Genomic DNA, 14,751 nt, shown 5'->3' with positions numbered 1-14,751 from the left:
CAGCATGGATCTAAAACCTCCTCTAAAGTAGTGTGACTGCAAACATATTTCCATAGTTGATCACTTTAACTTTAGTCATTTCTTAAATATAGAAACTAGCAGATAACTAGATAAAGATTTTCTATTTCCTTGGTTTCATAGGTTATTCTGGATTTAGGGCAAAATTCTGGCCCCATTGTAATACATAGGAATTTTATCATTGATTTCAGTGGGACCGGGATTTGGTCGTTATAACCTAGAAACAGCTTTCATTCTGTCATATGAAGTAATACATGAGATTTAAGGCTAGATCTTGCTCCAGTTCAGTTCACTGGTAAAATACCCACATTATCTTCAATAGAAAATCCTGGATCAGGTCCCATATGACTGGAACAAAACTGTGTTACTTGGGCTGATTTTTAACTAAAACAGCTTTAAGAGGAGAAAAAAATCTGCTTTATAAAAAAGGGTATAAAGAATAAAATTTATATTTGGTCTTTCATTAAAAAGGCAGTTTTGAGATTCTGGTTTTAGAGGACTCTTCCAGATTGACTGTAGATGAAAGAGTCATGAATTATATACTTCAGGATATACTAAATTACTTCCTGGACTTGTTCCTGCACTTTGTACCTTATTTGAGGCTTGCTATCATAAAGTGCTCACAGCAGAGCTTTAGAGCTTGCTCCATTGAAGTCAATGTCAGAACTCCCATTAATTGCAGTGGCTGAAGGAACATGCTCTTACTTCACATCTTTGACTGTCCAACTGTGTTAGAGATTTTGGGAGGCCTTGTCTAGCGGAGGGGGGATGCCACCATGAGTTTTGCCTGTATAAAGACTGCAAAATCAAGCCCAGACTACACTGAACATTTTTGACCAGCTCTAATTTATGATTACAAGATTTTTTTCATTAAAAAATGGCCTTTATTCAAAAATGATTTTTTTTGTGAAAAACCACATGCCTTTCCCCAGCTTTTTTATCGTAAGCATTATTGAAAGTGTAAAAACTTTTTTGATAAAAAGTTTTAAACTGAAAACCAGGTCATTTTAACTTTTTTAATGATTTTTTTCCAAAAGACTTTGAAATGGAAATAACTTTGAAATGTCAACAATTTTCACAACAGCTTTGATTTTAAAAAAAACATGGCCCATATAATCTCCACAACTAAGCAGTGTGGAAAAGAGCAGCTAAAATCAAATGGGACAAGGGTTGAGGTCAAATACAGAGGAAAAAAAGAGGCTACAAGGTATAATTCCCAAGGTAGCCACCAATGACTCCTCCAGATTAAATATGTATGGCCTGCTGTGGTAAGAAATTTGGGAACAGTCACTCCTTTCAACATTGTTTTCCTGTGATTCAGGCACGATTTACAAGGGAAAAATTGCCTAATTAAAGCACATATGAACAGAATTAACTTAACATATGTGTCATGTATATGTGTGATACTCTGTATCTACATGGGAAACAAATATTTAATGAGCTCTTCAAACTAGCAGAGGAAGGTATAACAGTATCCAATGGCTCGAAGTTGAAGCTAGCCAATCCAGACTGGAAATAAGGTGTACGTTTTTAATGGTAAGAGTAATTAACTGTTAGAACAAGGGTCATGATGGATTCTCCCTCACTGTCTATTTTAAAATCAATATTGGATGTTTTTCTAAAAGCTCTGTTCTAGGAATTACTTTGGGGAAGTTCTATGGCCTGTGTTGTACAGAAGGTCAGACTAGATTATCATAATGGTCCCTTCTGGCTGTGGAATCTATGAGTCTATGAATCTATGGTTAGCCGACTGAGGCTGTGTACCACATAGGAGAGAGGCAATCTTTCAGTTATCCAGATCTCAGACCATTTAGGGACTGATAAATAAAACAATACATGAAATACCACTTGGATACTAATTAGCAGCCAGTTCAGATACTGGAGGTATTCATACTAGTGGTGCTCTGGTTTAAAAGAAAGGGAGTTGTTGGCAAGGCATTCTTTGTGAGAATCCTGATTCTGATTTTTGACTCTGTATCTTGCTTCCCACTTGGTCCAGTAGAGGTTGAATACCTATAATATCTTCCTTCATTTGTCTGCACTCTAAACGAAACAGTCCAATTCTTTACAATCTCTCCTTATATGGACGTGTTTGTGTGCTTCTATTTTTGTTATGTCTTTGGGCTCCTCTTTCTGCTATATGTGAGATGGGGTGATTAGAACTGAACACAGTATTCAAGTCAAGGGTGTACTTTGGCAGTAAGTGGCATTACCACATTTTCAGTATTTTTTTTTTATCCCATTCTTTCTACATCCTACATTCTGTTTGCTGAGTTGGTTTGTTTATATCACTATCATGTATCAAGCAGTTTACAATGATACCCAGATCTTTCCCCCCAATGGTTACTGTTAATGTAGAAGGCCATAGGATGGTTGATTGAGAGTTATTTATAACAAAATCACCAAGTATCAATATTTATTAACCAAAATATTGCTACTCTATAGCCACAGGGTATGATGGTCACAGAGCAATTGCATAATTTGATAGCTGCCTACCCTGTAAGAATGTAGGTTTAGAAGATTGAACAAACAGTAAAGATCATTGAGCTTCTGTTTTTCTCTCAAGCGGTTTACAGAATGCTTTCCAGTTTTACTTATACGAAATGTCCACCCAGGCTTGTTTCAACACAATCCTACCTAACGGCACATTGCTTAGTTATAATCAAATTCTTTAGTAAGAGCCAGATCTAGCAAAGCACTTTTGAGTATGTGCAAAAATTTCAGTGTGATTATTCATGTGCTTAAATTTAAGTGCATTGTTAGACCAGGGTCTTAATGTCTCTAAAACTGTTATTAAAAATAAATATATCACTGAATTACAAGTATACCTTAATAATAAAACAGCTGCTGTACTCTTCAAAATCACATTTTAAATCATTAATATAGTGTACACATATGATATGCTGATAGCACTTTTAACTATAATGTGAACAAATAATGTTCAAATTTAGCATTATAATTTGTTGTAATATGTGAACTTTTAACATTGTCTTTTTTCAATCTGTGTTTCTTTACTGTACAGAAATAAAACCTACTTACTGCATTTTACATTTCCTAAATAAATACTTGGTGCATAATTATAATTTAACTAAACAGTAATATTGAGGGCAAAATTTGGCCATCAGAGTAGAGTTAAAGTAGAGTAACTCCATTCAAAGTAATGGAGTTATATAATAAATAGTAATAACTAGTATGAAAGTGGTGTTAAGTGAGATGAAAATCAGGCCCAAAGACTATAATTAATACTGATAGCATGAGCCAGAGTCAGTTCAAGTAAGTTATATAATGGGGATGGCCAAACTTACTGACCCTCTGAGTTGCAAACCATAATCTTCAGACGTTTAAGAGCTGCAAGACACACACAACCTTTACACATGCATTTTTAAAAATATCCTACTTATTGTATCATGGCTAATTACTGCTAGAGCTAGATGCCTTGTGGGTCTCCATCCTGGTTGTAAGTCTTTGGAAATCTGGTTGATTCATTGTCAAGGCAGTACGGAGGAGCTCGGTCAGATGTTGATTTGTAAGGACTGCACAATGTTTCAATTTTATGAACTTCATCACAAAGTACAGTGATTCACAGCAGTATGTTGTGCCAAAAATTTAAATGAGTTGCATACTAGTCTTCTTGAGTTGAGGATACTTCGTTCCTGGAACTTGCTTCCAGAGCTCAATTGTAGACTGATTTATGCATCATCTTTAGAGCCTGGTCTTTCTGGAGTTCCAGTAGTTCCATTTCTACAGTAGATGTTTCTGTAACCACGGTTTTGGGAATCAAACAGCCGTCATTGATCACATCAACCATGAATGGGTTTACAAGAAAGGCGAAGCAGGATCTCAGCTTCTGCAAGTCTTCAAACCTGGCCTAAAAGTCATCAAGCAGTCCTTTTAATTTATCTCTGTATTCCTTGAGTTTGTGATCTACTTTGATTTCAGGGAATGTGTTTACCCTACTTTTGAGATGGGGAAAGTGGTTGAAGTCTCTTGACACTATGTCTCTTTGCAGAAACTTTAACTTGCTCTGGAAGCTGAAGAATGTCTCAGTAAGGTCAGAAATAATCTTATCCTTCCCTTGGTGTGCCAAATTGAGAGTTTGCAGATGCTGCATAATATCAGAGAAAAACATCAGCTTCTGTATAGATTGCTCATCTTTCAGTTGTGGATAGGACTTTTCATTTTCTTCAAGGAAAACACTGATAGACTCCAACAGTTCCACAAACTTATATAAGACATTGCTGGTTGATCACCGCCTCATGATACAGTAGTAAGAGACGTTGTTAGGTTTGTCTTCAAGATCCAGCTCTTCAATTAAATTTTTGAACTGTCAATGAGTCTTCCCATTCAAGTGGATGAAATTGACAATTTCTAGGACTATTTTCATAACATTTTAATACTTGAAGTATCTGCCTGTGAGATGTTCATGATGGATGATGCAATGAACAGGGAGAAACTGCGGAAATTTGGGATCACGTTTCAAAAGTCCGATAAGGCCTACTTTTTTTCCCCACCATTGCAGCTGCTCCATCCCTTGCAACACTGATAGATTTATCAAGTGGTACATCAGGGTTTGTAAATGCTTTGTCAAGTGCATTCTTTAGGTGAACACCACGGGTTGTTTCCTTTAGCACCACTGAGTCCAACATTTCTTCTTTCACAGTTACATCTGTGGAAACATAGCAAAAAAATATTGGTAGTTGTGGTTTATCTTGAATATCTGTAGATTCATTGACAGCTAGGCTGAATGCTAGAGAATTCTTAGATCATTTTGCATGTTGCTTGCAACATCGGCACTGATCTTCTGGAAGATACGCCTCTCCAGTGTGGCGCAAAATTGGAATTTTCTGTATTAGTCATTGAAGTTTTGTGTTACTTGGATCTAAAATTGAAACCACTTCTGCAATATTCTTCTTAACAAATTCTCCATCATAATATGGATATTTAGCACGAGTGATATTCCATGCCATAACAAAACTAGCTTCAGTCGTTGTGTCAGCTTCCTTACTGAACTCAGAAAGTAGTGTCTGTTGACTGTTGAAGCATAATTTTAATGTGTTTAGCTTGTTTTTCCTTAATTCTGATCCAGGAGGGTACTTAGATGAAAATATATTGTGAATTGTTTTGTAGTGACGTTTCAGGTTGCTCACTTTGTAGTGAGAAAGCGATGCATTGCAGATTAGGCACATGGGTTTGCCACCTTTACTAGTGAATGCAAAATCTTCCTCTCATTTGCGGAGATAAAGGAAGAAGGAGGCACGCCTCGGGGCCCTATTTCACCCCGAGGTGTTCGCTAGTTCCCACCACCCAACACAAATGTAATGAGGTTAAGTGGTGTCCATATAAAATAAGTAAGAACTACTAATTATTCCTCAATTTATTTTCGGTAGCCAATTAGATCTTGACTGTGGGTAATTTGGGGTTGATAAGTACATAGGAGTCAGCATAAATTGTTATCTGGTTGCAGCGTGTCCTGACCACAAGCCACAAGCTTAAGCTTTGTTTTTGCAAGGCTTGCATTGTAAAGCATACGGACGTTTGAGGCCTAACCTTCGCAATACTTCTATTTCATTCAAGCTTGACAAGATAGTTGCTCAATTTATTCACATCATTTTGGCTGAAAACTTAGGTTTTCTTCTTCATACTTGCGTTATTTACAGTTTGAAGATGTCATTGTCATCCACAAAATTAACGTAGGGTTAACACTTAAATCGAAAACTATTCAAATGTGAATTATGAACAGTAAACACAGCTTGTAGCATGCAGCGTGCAGGGAGATCACAGCACATGAGGTCTGCACAGCACTACAGTGATGTAATTTCCGATTATAATAAGTGTGTGCAGCTAAAGTTGGAGCCTAGGTGCCACCTCCAGGGCTGAAGCCCCCAGCACCAGCTCACCTCTTCCTGCGGGGCTGAAGCCCTGAGCACTGCCTCGCTGACTCCTGTGGGGAGGAAGCTCCAAGCCTCCGCCCCCTCCCTCCCATGAGGCTGAAGCCCTGAGCTCCAGCTCACCCCGTTGCGGGATGAAACCCTGAGCCTCCACACCCTCCCTCCCCGCCTCCTCCCACGGGGCTGGAGTCGTGAGCACCAGCTCACCCCCAGTGGTCTGAAGCCCTGAGACTCTGCGCCTCCCCATAGGGCTGGAGCCATGAGTGCCGGCTCGCCCCGCTATAGGGGGGAAGCCCTGAGCCTCGGTGCCCCCAAGGGGGGCTGGAGCCGTATGTCTTGGCTCACCCTGCTGTGTGGGAAAGCTCTGAACCTCCATGCCCCCCCTCATGGGGCTGAAGCCTCGAGCTCTGCGAACTGCAGGTGACCTATCAAAGAGCCGCATGCAGCTTGCAAGCTGCGGTTTGGCCAAGCCTGTTATATAATAATAGAATTGAGTTTTCATTCTTGTTTTTTCATATTATAATTGTATTTCAACAAAATTAATATTTCTTTGCATGAAATCATATTATTTGAGCTGAAAACAGAGATGAAGAGGTGTAATCATAATGACTTTTTATAGTGCATAAGGTTAACATTATCTTACTTAGGCCTGGTCTACACTACAGAGTTAGATCGACATAAGGCAGATTACGTTGACCTAATTATTAGTTATTTTCAACAACACTAAGAAACAAAACATATTCTAGAGACTAGTATTAGAGAAACTAGAGACTACTTAGAAGGTCTAGAGGAAGAGACTACCTAAAATCTTTCTGAATTTAGGAACAGGTGGGGGAGCCTTGCACCTGCTATTTTCAGATCAGAGGAAAGACTGACAGATCTGTTAAAGAGTGTCATGCAGCAAAAAGGCAGTGTTATTTTTGTCATTGGACCCAATTCTGCTCCCACTGATTTTAGGCCAGTGTAACTACATTGACTTAAATGAAATTATTCTTCACTTCCACTGGTATGAGATCAGAACTTGGGCTATTATTTTGAAATTACTCTTTTCTAAAGTGAAAAAAACAGGTGAAGTTCTGCTTTCTGGTACCTTCGGGTATAACTAGGGACACTCCTTGTCTCAAGAGTTATTTCAAATTTGCAATACCAGAGAGGAAAATTTGCCCCAAGCATTTCACAGGACTTGAATGACTAAATAGTTATTTGATAATGTTGCACGCAACTTCTGGATGCCGTCCTTATATATTTAAATTTTAAAGAGGAAGACATCATATCCCCTCAGATCTCTAAATTTAAATGTGTTTTGATATGATGAGTGATGTTTTAAAGTAAGAATTTTCTTCTCACAGTAATAAAGGATTTCAAATGAACAGCTTGCTCATGTAAGTGGAAAGCTTCACTCCCAGACACCCGAGTTCCAGAGGAGACCAATTGGCTGAGCGATCATACAACGAAGGACACAAAATGTTGATTTGTGGCATTACTTCTGCCTTAAGACATATTGATTCAAAATCAGAAATTGCCCCAAATATTTTTCTAACATCTTAATGTTTTTACTTGCATATAAAAGAATATCGGCATACAACATATATTCGCAAACAACAAAATCATATGCTGTGTATGTGGTTATCCCAATATTGGGGACACTGGGGCATGGCCACTAGGTAACTCGAGGGGATGGAAGACCACGAGTGTCGATGAAGCCCCCTCGCACTAGGCCCAAGTGTCCTTGGCCCCGCCTGGAGGCACTCGCAGCAGTTATGCGTACTAGGCCCAAGTGTCCTTGGCCCACCCGCCTGGAGGCACTCGCAGCAGTTATGCTGAGGATCTGCAACAATATGTTGCAAAGTCAGACTGCCTGAAACTAAACAAGGCCAAACAGGGCAGATATGGAAGAACAATGCTGAATAAAGCAGCTTTATGTATGGTTTAACAGATGGTACAGAGAACAAGGGAACTAGCTGGTAACTGGATTGGCTGGCTATATGGATACTTAGGGCAGCTTGCTATTGGATAAGTATGCTGAAGAAAGAATGTATAAAAGCCTGTGTAACTTCCTGCTCTGTGTGCATGATTTGAGATTCTATTCTCCCTGTACTTTGTTTGCAGCTGCAAATAAACTTTTCTGCTTCTCCGCCCCGTTGTGATTATTGGGTGACGCACACCGGGCAACGAACCTTGCTGTTGTTTGCCTCTGGCACTGGGTGCCGGCAACACCAATATGGATAGTTACTGACAAATTGTTACTGCAAGAGGCTCTATAGATAAATAATAAACATCCTTGATGCATGCCACATTATAGATAAAGCAAATAATAGACATCCTGTTGGAAAGGAATTGGGTGAACTTTCATCACCTTAACCAACAATGAAGTTCTTAGGGATGCATACAATAATTTAATGGCCTTAATACAGCCTGGTTGGAAGTTATATTTTTAAGTTATCCTTAAGTGGTAATTCCAGAGAAATCAGCAAAAGTCCTTTCTGCAACTAGTGCTCACAGAATTACCTCTTTCTGGTGATCTCAGGTCTGGTGGATAATGTTCAGAGTTCTTCTGAAGTTATGACTTGTGTGTAGATCTGGCTTGAATCTGGATTGCACTGGCTGAATTAATTTTAGCAATATCTGTGAGAGCTGAGTTGTCAAAATTAATCTGGAAATCGATCAGTATAATTGCAATTTTCTAAATATTTGTCCTTTTTTAGGATGAAGATAAATGATGTCCTGAGGACTAGACTTGGGAAGGACTCTTCTGTGGAGCGAACACTGGAACTTCAGGAGTAACTTGGAAGAAAGCAATTGATGAAAGGACTTGTAGAATTCACTTCTGAACTCACCAGAACCAGGAGATTAGTTACTTGAAAGACTATTAATAGCATTCTCAGTTCAAAGCTAACATTTAATGGAGAAAACTGAGTCTTTTCTTAGGCAGAATGAGCATCTCTCAGCTATCTAACCAACAAAATCCTGTGTTTTGCCCCTACTTTGTATCAGCAGTTGAAACAGTAGCCAGACAGTGAGTGACATGCAAAATTGCTCTGTGTAGGCTAAAGGTTGCCAGGATTTCTAAGTCTATCTGGAGGATGAAGTGGCTTGTTGCTAAATTCAGTCATTTTCTGTGCAAGTGTTGTTGAAGGTTGTGTCTTACTAGGTCTTGTCTTCATGTACAGCGCTACAGTGGCACAGCTGCACCCATAGGCACCGACTCCATGGGTCCTGTGGGGGTGGAGGGGAAAAAATCGTGGGTGCTGAACACCCCCCGGCAACGTCCCATCAGCTCCCCCCTTCCTCTCCAGCACCTCCCACCCGCCGCAATCAGCTCTTCCATGGTGTGCAGGAGGTGCTGTGGGAGAGGGGCACAGCACACTCGGGGGAGGGAGTGGAACAGGGCGGGACGAGGCGGGGCCTGGGACAGAGCCAGGGGTCAAGCACCCCAGGGCACATTGGAAAGTTTGCTTCACCAATGGGAGAGCTTCTCCCGTGGGCGTAGTAAATCCATCTCCCCAAGAGTCCGTAGCAATGTCTACACAGGGGGTTAAGTCAGTATAACTATGTTGCTCAGGGGTATGGATTTTTCACATCCCTGAGTGACATAGTTATACTGTTATAGGTCTGTAGTGTAGATATTTAGCTGCCTATAGTAATCTTAGGCCAGGTCTACACTACAGACCTATATCAGTAAAATCCACACCCCGAGTGACATAGTTATACCAACCTAACCCCCTGTGACGGGGCGTGCATGCCCCGCACTGGGACTGCAGGGGTTCATTCTTTTCTTTGGGCCAAGGAGCCCACGCCCCCTCCAGCTTGCTGGGCATGCTCCGGCTGGAGGCCAGGTATAAAAGGGAGCAACCCAGTTCATTTGGGGCTGACCGCCAGAGAGAAAGGAGGTTTGCTGCAGACTCCTGCTGAAGGACTGCCAACATTCCACGACGCGGAGGCCAGCCAGACAGCAGCGGCCCACGAACCCGAGGCTCCAGATGCCACAGATCTGGGGGAACCGTGAGACCACAGGCTGCAGAGAAGCAGGTAGGAAGTAACCCAGGGAGGCTTTGCAGGGAAATGTTTGGAGACCCAGAGGCTAGCTCAGTGTGTTCCAGTTGGATCTCCTCCAAGCTGGTGACAGGCAACCCCACCACCGACAGGGCCGTGGGTTGAGACCCAGTGGAAAGGTAGGGCCTGGGTGCCGCTACCGCCCAACCAGCCCTACTGACTCGGGCCACTAGACTGTGCATCTAATTGCAAGGGCCACTCTACTGACTCTGGCCGCTTGGCCACACAGCCCTGATAGAGAGGGAAGGTAGATTGACTTTGGCTGTTAGGCCACATTACTCTGAGACCCAGAGGGGTCATGCAGACTTGCCTGCAGGCCTATAATGATCCGTGCCTCATCCCAAAAGGGGACGGGCATGCATGACCTGTGACACCCCCTATTTAGACAGTGCTGTGTCAACGGGAGAGCTTCTCGGGAAGGAGGATTAACTACGCCAATGGGAGAAGCTCTGCCATCTGCGCAGTCATGTCTTCACTAAAGTGCTACAGAGGCACAGCTTCACGGGTTCAGCTGTGCCACTGTTGCACTATACATGCCGACAAGCCCTCAAACAAAGGAATTGTCTGAGTTAATCAAAGTTGTAGCATCTTCAATTCTTGAAGACTATGGTGATTGACATTTTATAAACATATCTTTTTCAACACAAATGTTAATTTTTTGAAAAATGAATTTGTCATGGAAAACTGACTTGCAAATTTTTTATTTGTGAAATTGGTTTGTTATTGAAAATATTATTGAATTATTAATTTGTTCAAAGTGAACACTCTAGTTGCAAAAAAGCAGTATAAGCAAAAAGATCAAGCCCTCTATACTCAACAAGTTCTGTCACACAGAGTCAGGGGCAGGAGTGTTGCAAGAAGAAATTAATTAAATGTCCGTGAGGCACTCAGATACTATGGTACTGAAGACCATTTAAGTACCTAGCTATTTTCTGATACATGTCTGCATTAGATCAGTCTATTTGTCTGGAGTGGTTGAACATAGCCTCAGGTCCTGTGTGTGAGAGTGGTGGAAAAAGCTATCCTTTGTTGCCTGAACAGAAAAAACAGAACCACCACCAATACAGAGCAGCAATATGTACTCAGGGTTCCAATAAATTTTACTGCTAAACATTTATTCAATGTAATAAAATACTGAAAAATTACCCAAGCTACAGGCAATAGAGTAAGCTGGCAAACCAACAGGGCAGCACACAAATTCCAGGTCTGGAAAGAAAATTAATGAAAATACAGAGCTAGTACCTGTATTCAAACAAACCACCAGTGATTAGTACTTTAGATGAAATTTACAAATAACAGCTGCTTAGCTGTAAAAAACAAATGTTGGCAGGTGGAGTCTAACACTACCATTCAGCTCTTGTTTGTTTATTAACTAAAACTATGTCAAGTTCCATGGCAGAATGTTTGTGTACATATGTATAGTGTGGATATACAACTGTGCCTGTGTCATACCCTCCCACCAAAATGGAAATGTGTATCTGGACTATGAAATTGAAAATGGTATCAGTCAGAGGAGGATGTACAGCCAGATTGTTGTTGTTGAATGGCTAGTGATACTGCCAGTTTTATTCCATTTGCTTTGTTATGTAAGTCTTTGACCGACTGATAGTGATCCAGGCCTTTGGAAGCCAAAATAGAAAGAAAGTGACTATTTTAACTACAACATAGAAATGTTGATATAAAACTTCCTAACTCTTGCTGTAGTTTGTAAAAATGTAGTAGTAGTGAATAAGACATCAGCTGCATTTCAAACTTGGCACATCCATACTAAGGGGAAGAAATCAAGAGTGAAAGCTTTTCCTGTTTTCCCCATCATGCTGACTTTCATACATACATAACAAATATTGTGTGAGAGAAACACAGCCTGGCTGTAATCTGAGCCACTGGTCTCTAGTATCTCTAATCTGGAGGATTAAAACCACAGGGGCACTGACTCCCCAACAGCTGGCATTGGCAGCAAAGGTAAAGAGTAAATTTTATTGGATTTCTTGTTGTTGCTTAAAAATTCACTGTGAAGTGCAATACATCAGTAAAATGATATAATTTTTATGGTTGTCTTCATAGCTTTGAAATACGCTAAATATAAAGTATGTGCTTTTATAGATAGCACATCACTATTCTTGCTTTAAACAGAAAGTTTGCAATTTTATCTCTAAATATTGTTTTTCAGAATAAGTTAAAGTCTGTCTTTTATGTTCTCTAGTGTGACTTCAACCCGCTTTTCAATTATTTCCATCAAGAACATAATAAAAGCCATATACTTGAAATCCGCAGCAGCTGTGATAAAGTACCTATATCTATGAGCCAGAGTTAATATCACTGCACTAACATATCTCATGCCTTTTAATTCCAATACTATGCATTATTGATTCATCAGGAAGCAGCTTGATTGTGATGTTCACAGTCCCCGTAGGACCTATGCTGACTGATATCCAGTAAACCAGACTAAAAGGAAATCAAAATAATAATAGACTATAAGATTTGGGGCAAAGTAAAGAAACAAATGAAATGTTCATGCTTATTAATAAGATTTTCTCTTTGGCATCACTTAATATAATGTGATGTGATTCTCTTACAAGATATATTATATACTAATGTAGTGAAATATTTGTATTGCTATCTTGTGTGCTTTAAATTACTATAAAATATGGATAACCATCAACCATTTTTCAATAAGAGGCGTACTGCAACTGACAGTGAAGTTATGAATGATGATAAGAAACTGGTCCATAACAACTGTGTTGAAGCTAATCATTATAAAAAATTGCCTTCTATATAGGAGATATGCCAAGAGCTGAGGAGTTTTTATAGCTAGGGAATAAATTGGCACTGTGTTCCTGGTTCTAGCTACTTTCTGTATCATAATTCTAACTGAAAGACAGAGAAACCTAATATATACAGAGTAAATGGTGTAATGGCTCAAATAATGAGAAAGTATATTTTAGCAGATATTTTTAGTAAGCATTCTTAGAGGAAGATTTGAAAATTCATTGTTCTTAATCTGTTTTTCTGTTATGGTTATTCTGAGGATTTTGTCATGAGTCAGTATTGAGAATGAATGCACAGTGTCAATAGAGAAAATCCCATTCAAATTGTTTTTTCTGTGATTTGTTAAAATTCATTTTCAGTCCAAGCATCAGCGACCCTCTCCAAGTTTTGGCAATTTAACATGATAGCATTACAATATCCCTACTATAGTATGATTGAGAAAGCAGATCCTATGTATAGGACCTAATCCTGAAAGATGCCAAGTGTCTTCAAGCCACATTGACTTTTATGAGCGTTAAGGGTGCTAGGTGCCTCCCATATAATTTTTATTGGCTTTTCTATGGCCCTCTACAACCTAAGGAGTTCCAAGGCATGAAGGGAAAATGCATGTACTGCACTATACGTTAGGATATTGTAGCACATACCTCTTTCTGGAGCAGGCAAGCTCTATTGATCTGAGATCCATTGGGTCTAAGTGTCTTCTGGGAAGCAGTTCAAGGGCCACTGTAGCTTGGAGGGAATATGTATTTATTACAAGGTCAGGTCATTGGGTGCAAATGTTTCCTGGAATCCACAAGAGGAACATCCTGCTGTATACACACCACAGTCATACACAGATGTTGGAGGGTCTTTGTGCATATCTACCTTCTTTCCATGTTTTTCACAAGGCTCCTTAAAATCTGTCCAGCATGACTTTGGACATTCTGTGGTGTGGTTCAATATTGCATGTGCTGGTGGCCTGGTCTGCCTCTTCCGAATGTTGTCCTGGAGCATCAGCTTTCAATGCAAAGATAAATCAACATGATAGTGTTTGAGCTTTCAGCAGTACTCTCTCACTTTTTTGCAACTATCTTCATAAATCTCTGAGGCTGGACAAAGCATCAAACATTATATACAAACCCTGGTCTGGATATTTCTGAAGCGACTGTATTTGGCATTATGTTTTGCATCTGTCTTTGAGAAAACCTCACTGGCATGCTTGAGAAGAACAAGTTATGCACTCCAACTGGTTTTGCTTGATCTCTAATGAGATGCTAACCAGTAGATATCCCAGATTTTGCCAATAACCCGTATCTCCACACACTTCACACAGGAAAGGAGTTTTCCCCTCTTCTTGGGAGACAAGTTGTGGAGGGTTTTTTACTGTCAAAGACACCAGCTTCCTTTACTGCTTCCTTCTACTGTGTTTCCAGGAACGAGCTCCAGCCTGTGACTTGGACAGTCACACTGTTACCAGAGGTTTTTCTTTTCTTTTCACTTGCTTGACTTTTGTGTAGTTTGCAGTACCCTGGAAAGGGATACTGACAGCCTGAGAGGGCGAGTGAGAAACATCATAATTCACCTCTCCCAATTCAGATTTCACAGGTAGCGTTAGTATCAGAGTGCTGTAGTTTGCAGGAAACAGTAGTTAGTTTTAAGCTAGATGCTTTAGGGAAGTTATAATTAATGATAGTTTGTAATTAAAAATCCAACATGGCCCTCACTATTATTTTCTATTAGGAATTCCCAAGATGGAGGATGTAGGCTAAATTAACCAACAGCAAGTCAGAGACAAGGGTTAAACAAAGTTCAGGAGAATGACTCAAACATCTGCAGGGAGGGGACAGGAGGAGTATCTATGATGTAAGTGTAAAGCTGATTGGCTGAATGAGTTGGCACCCATGCAGGGAGCAGGCAGCTTGAAAGGTCAACCAATCAGAAAAGGTCAGAAAACTGAATATAAGGAGACAGTTGGTCAGCTAGAAGGTGTGTAGTGAGAGAAGAAGATCATTGAGAAGCAGCAGCAGAAGAAGACTAAAGAACG

The sequence above is a fragment of the Natator depressus genome, chromosome 1 (assembly GCF_965152275.1).
Source record: "Natator depressus isolate rNatDep1 chromosome 1, rNatDep2.hap1, whole genome shotgun sequence".
NCBI lineage: Eukaryota > Metazoa > Chordata > Testudines > Cheloniidae > Natator > Natator depressus.
Note: the sequence above shows the minus strand (reverse complement) of the source record.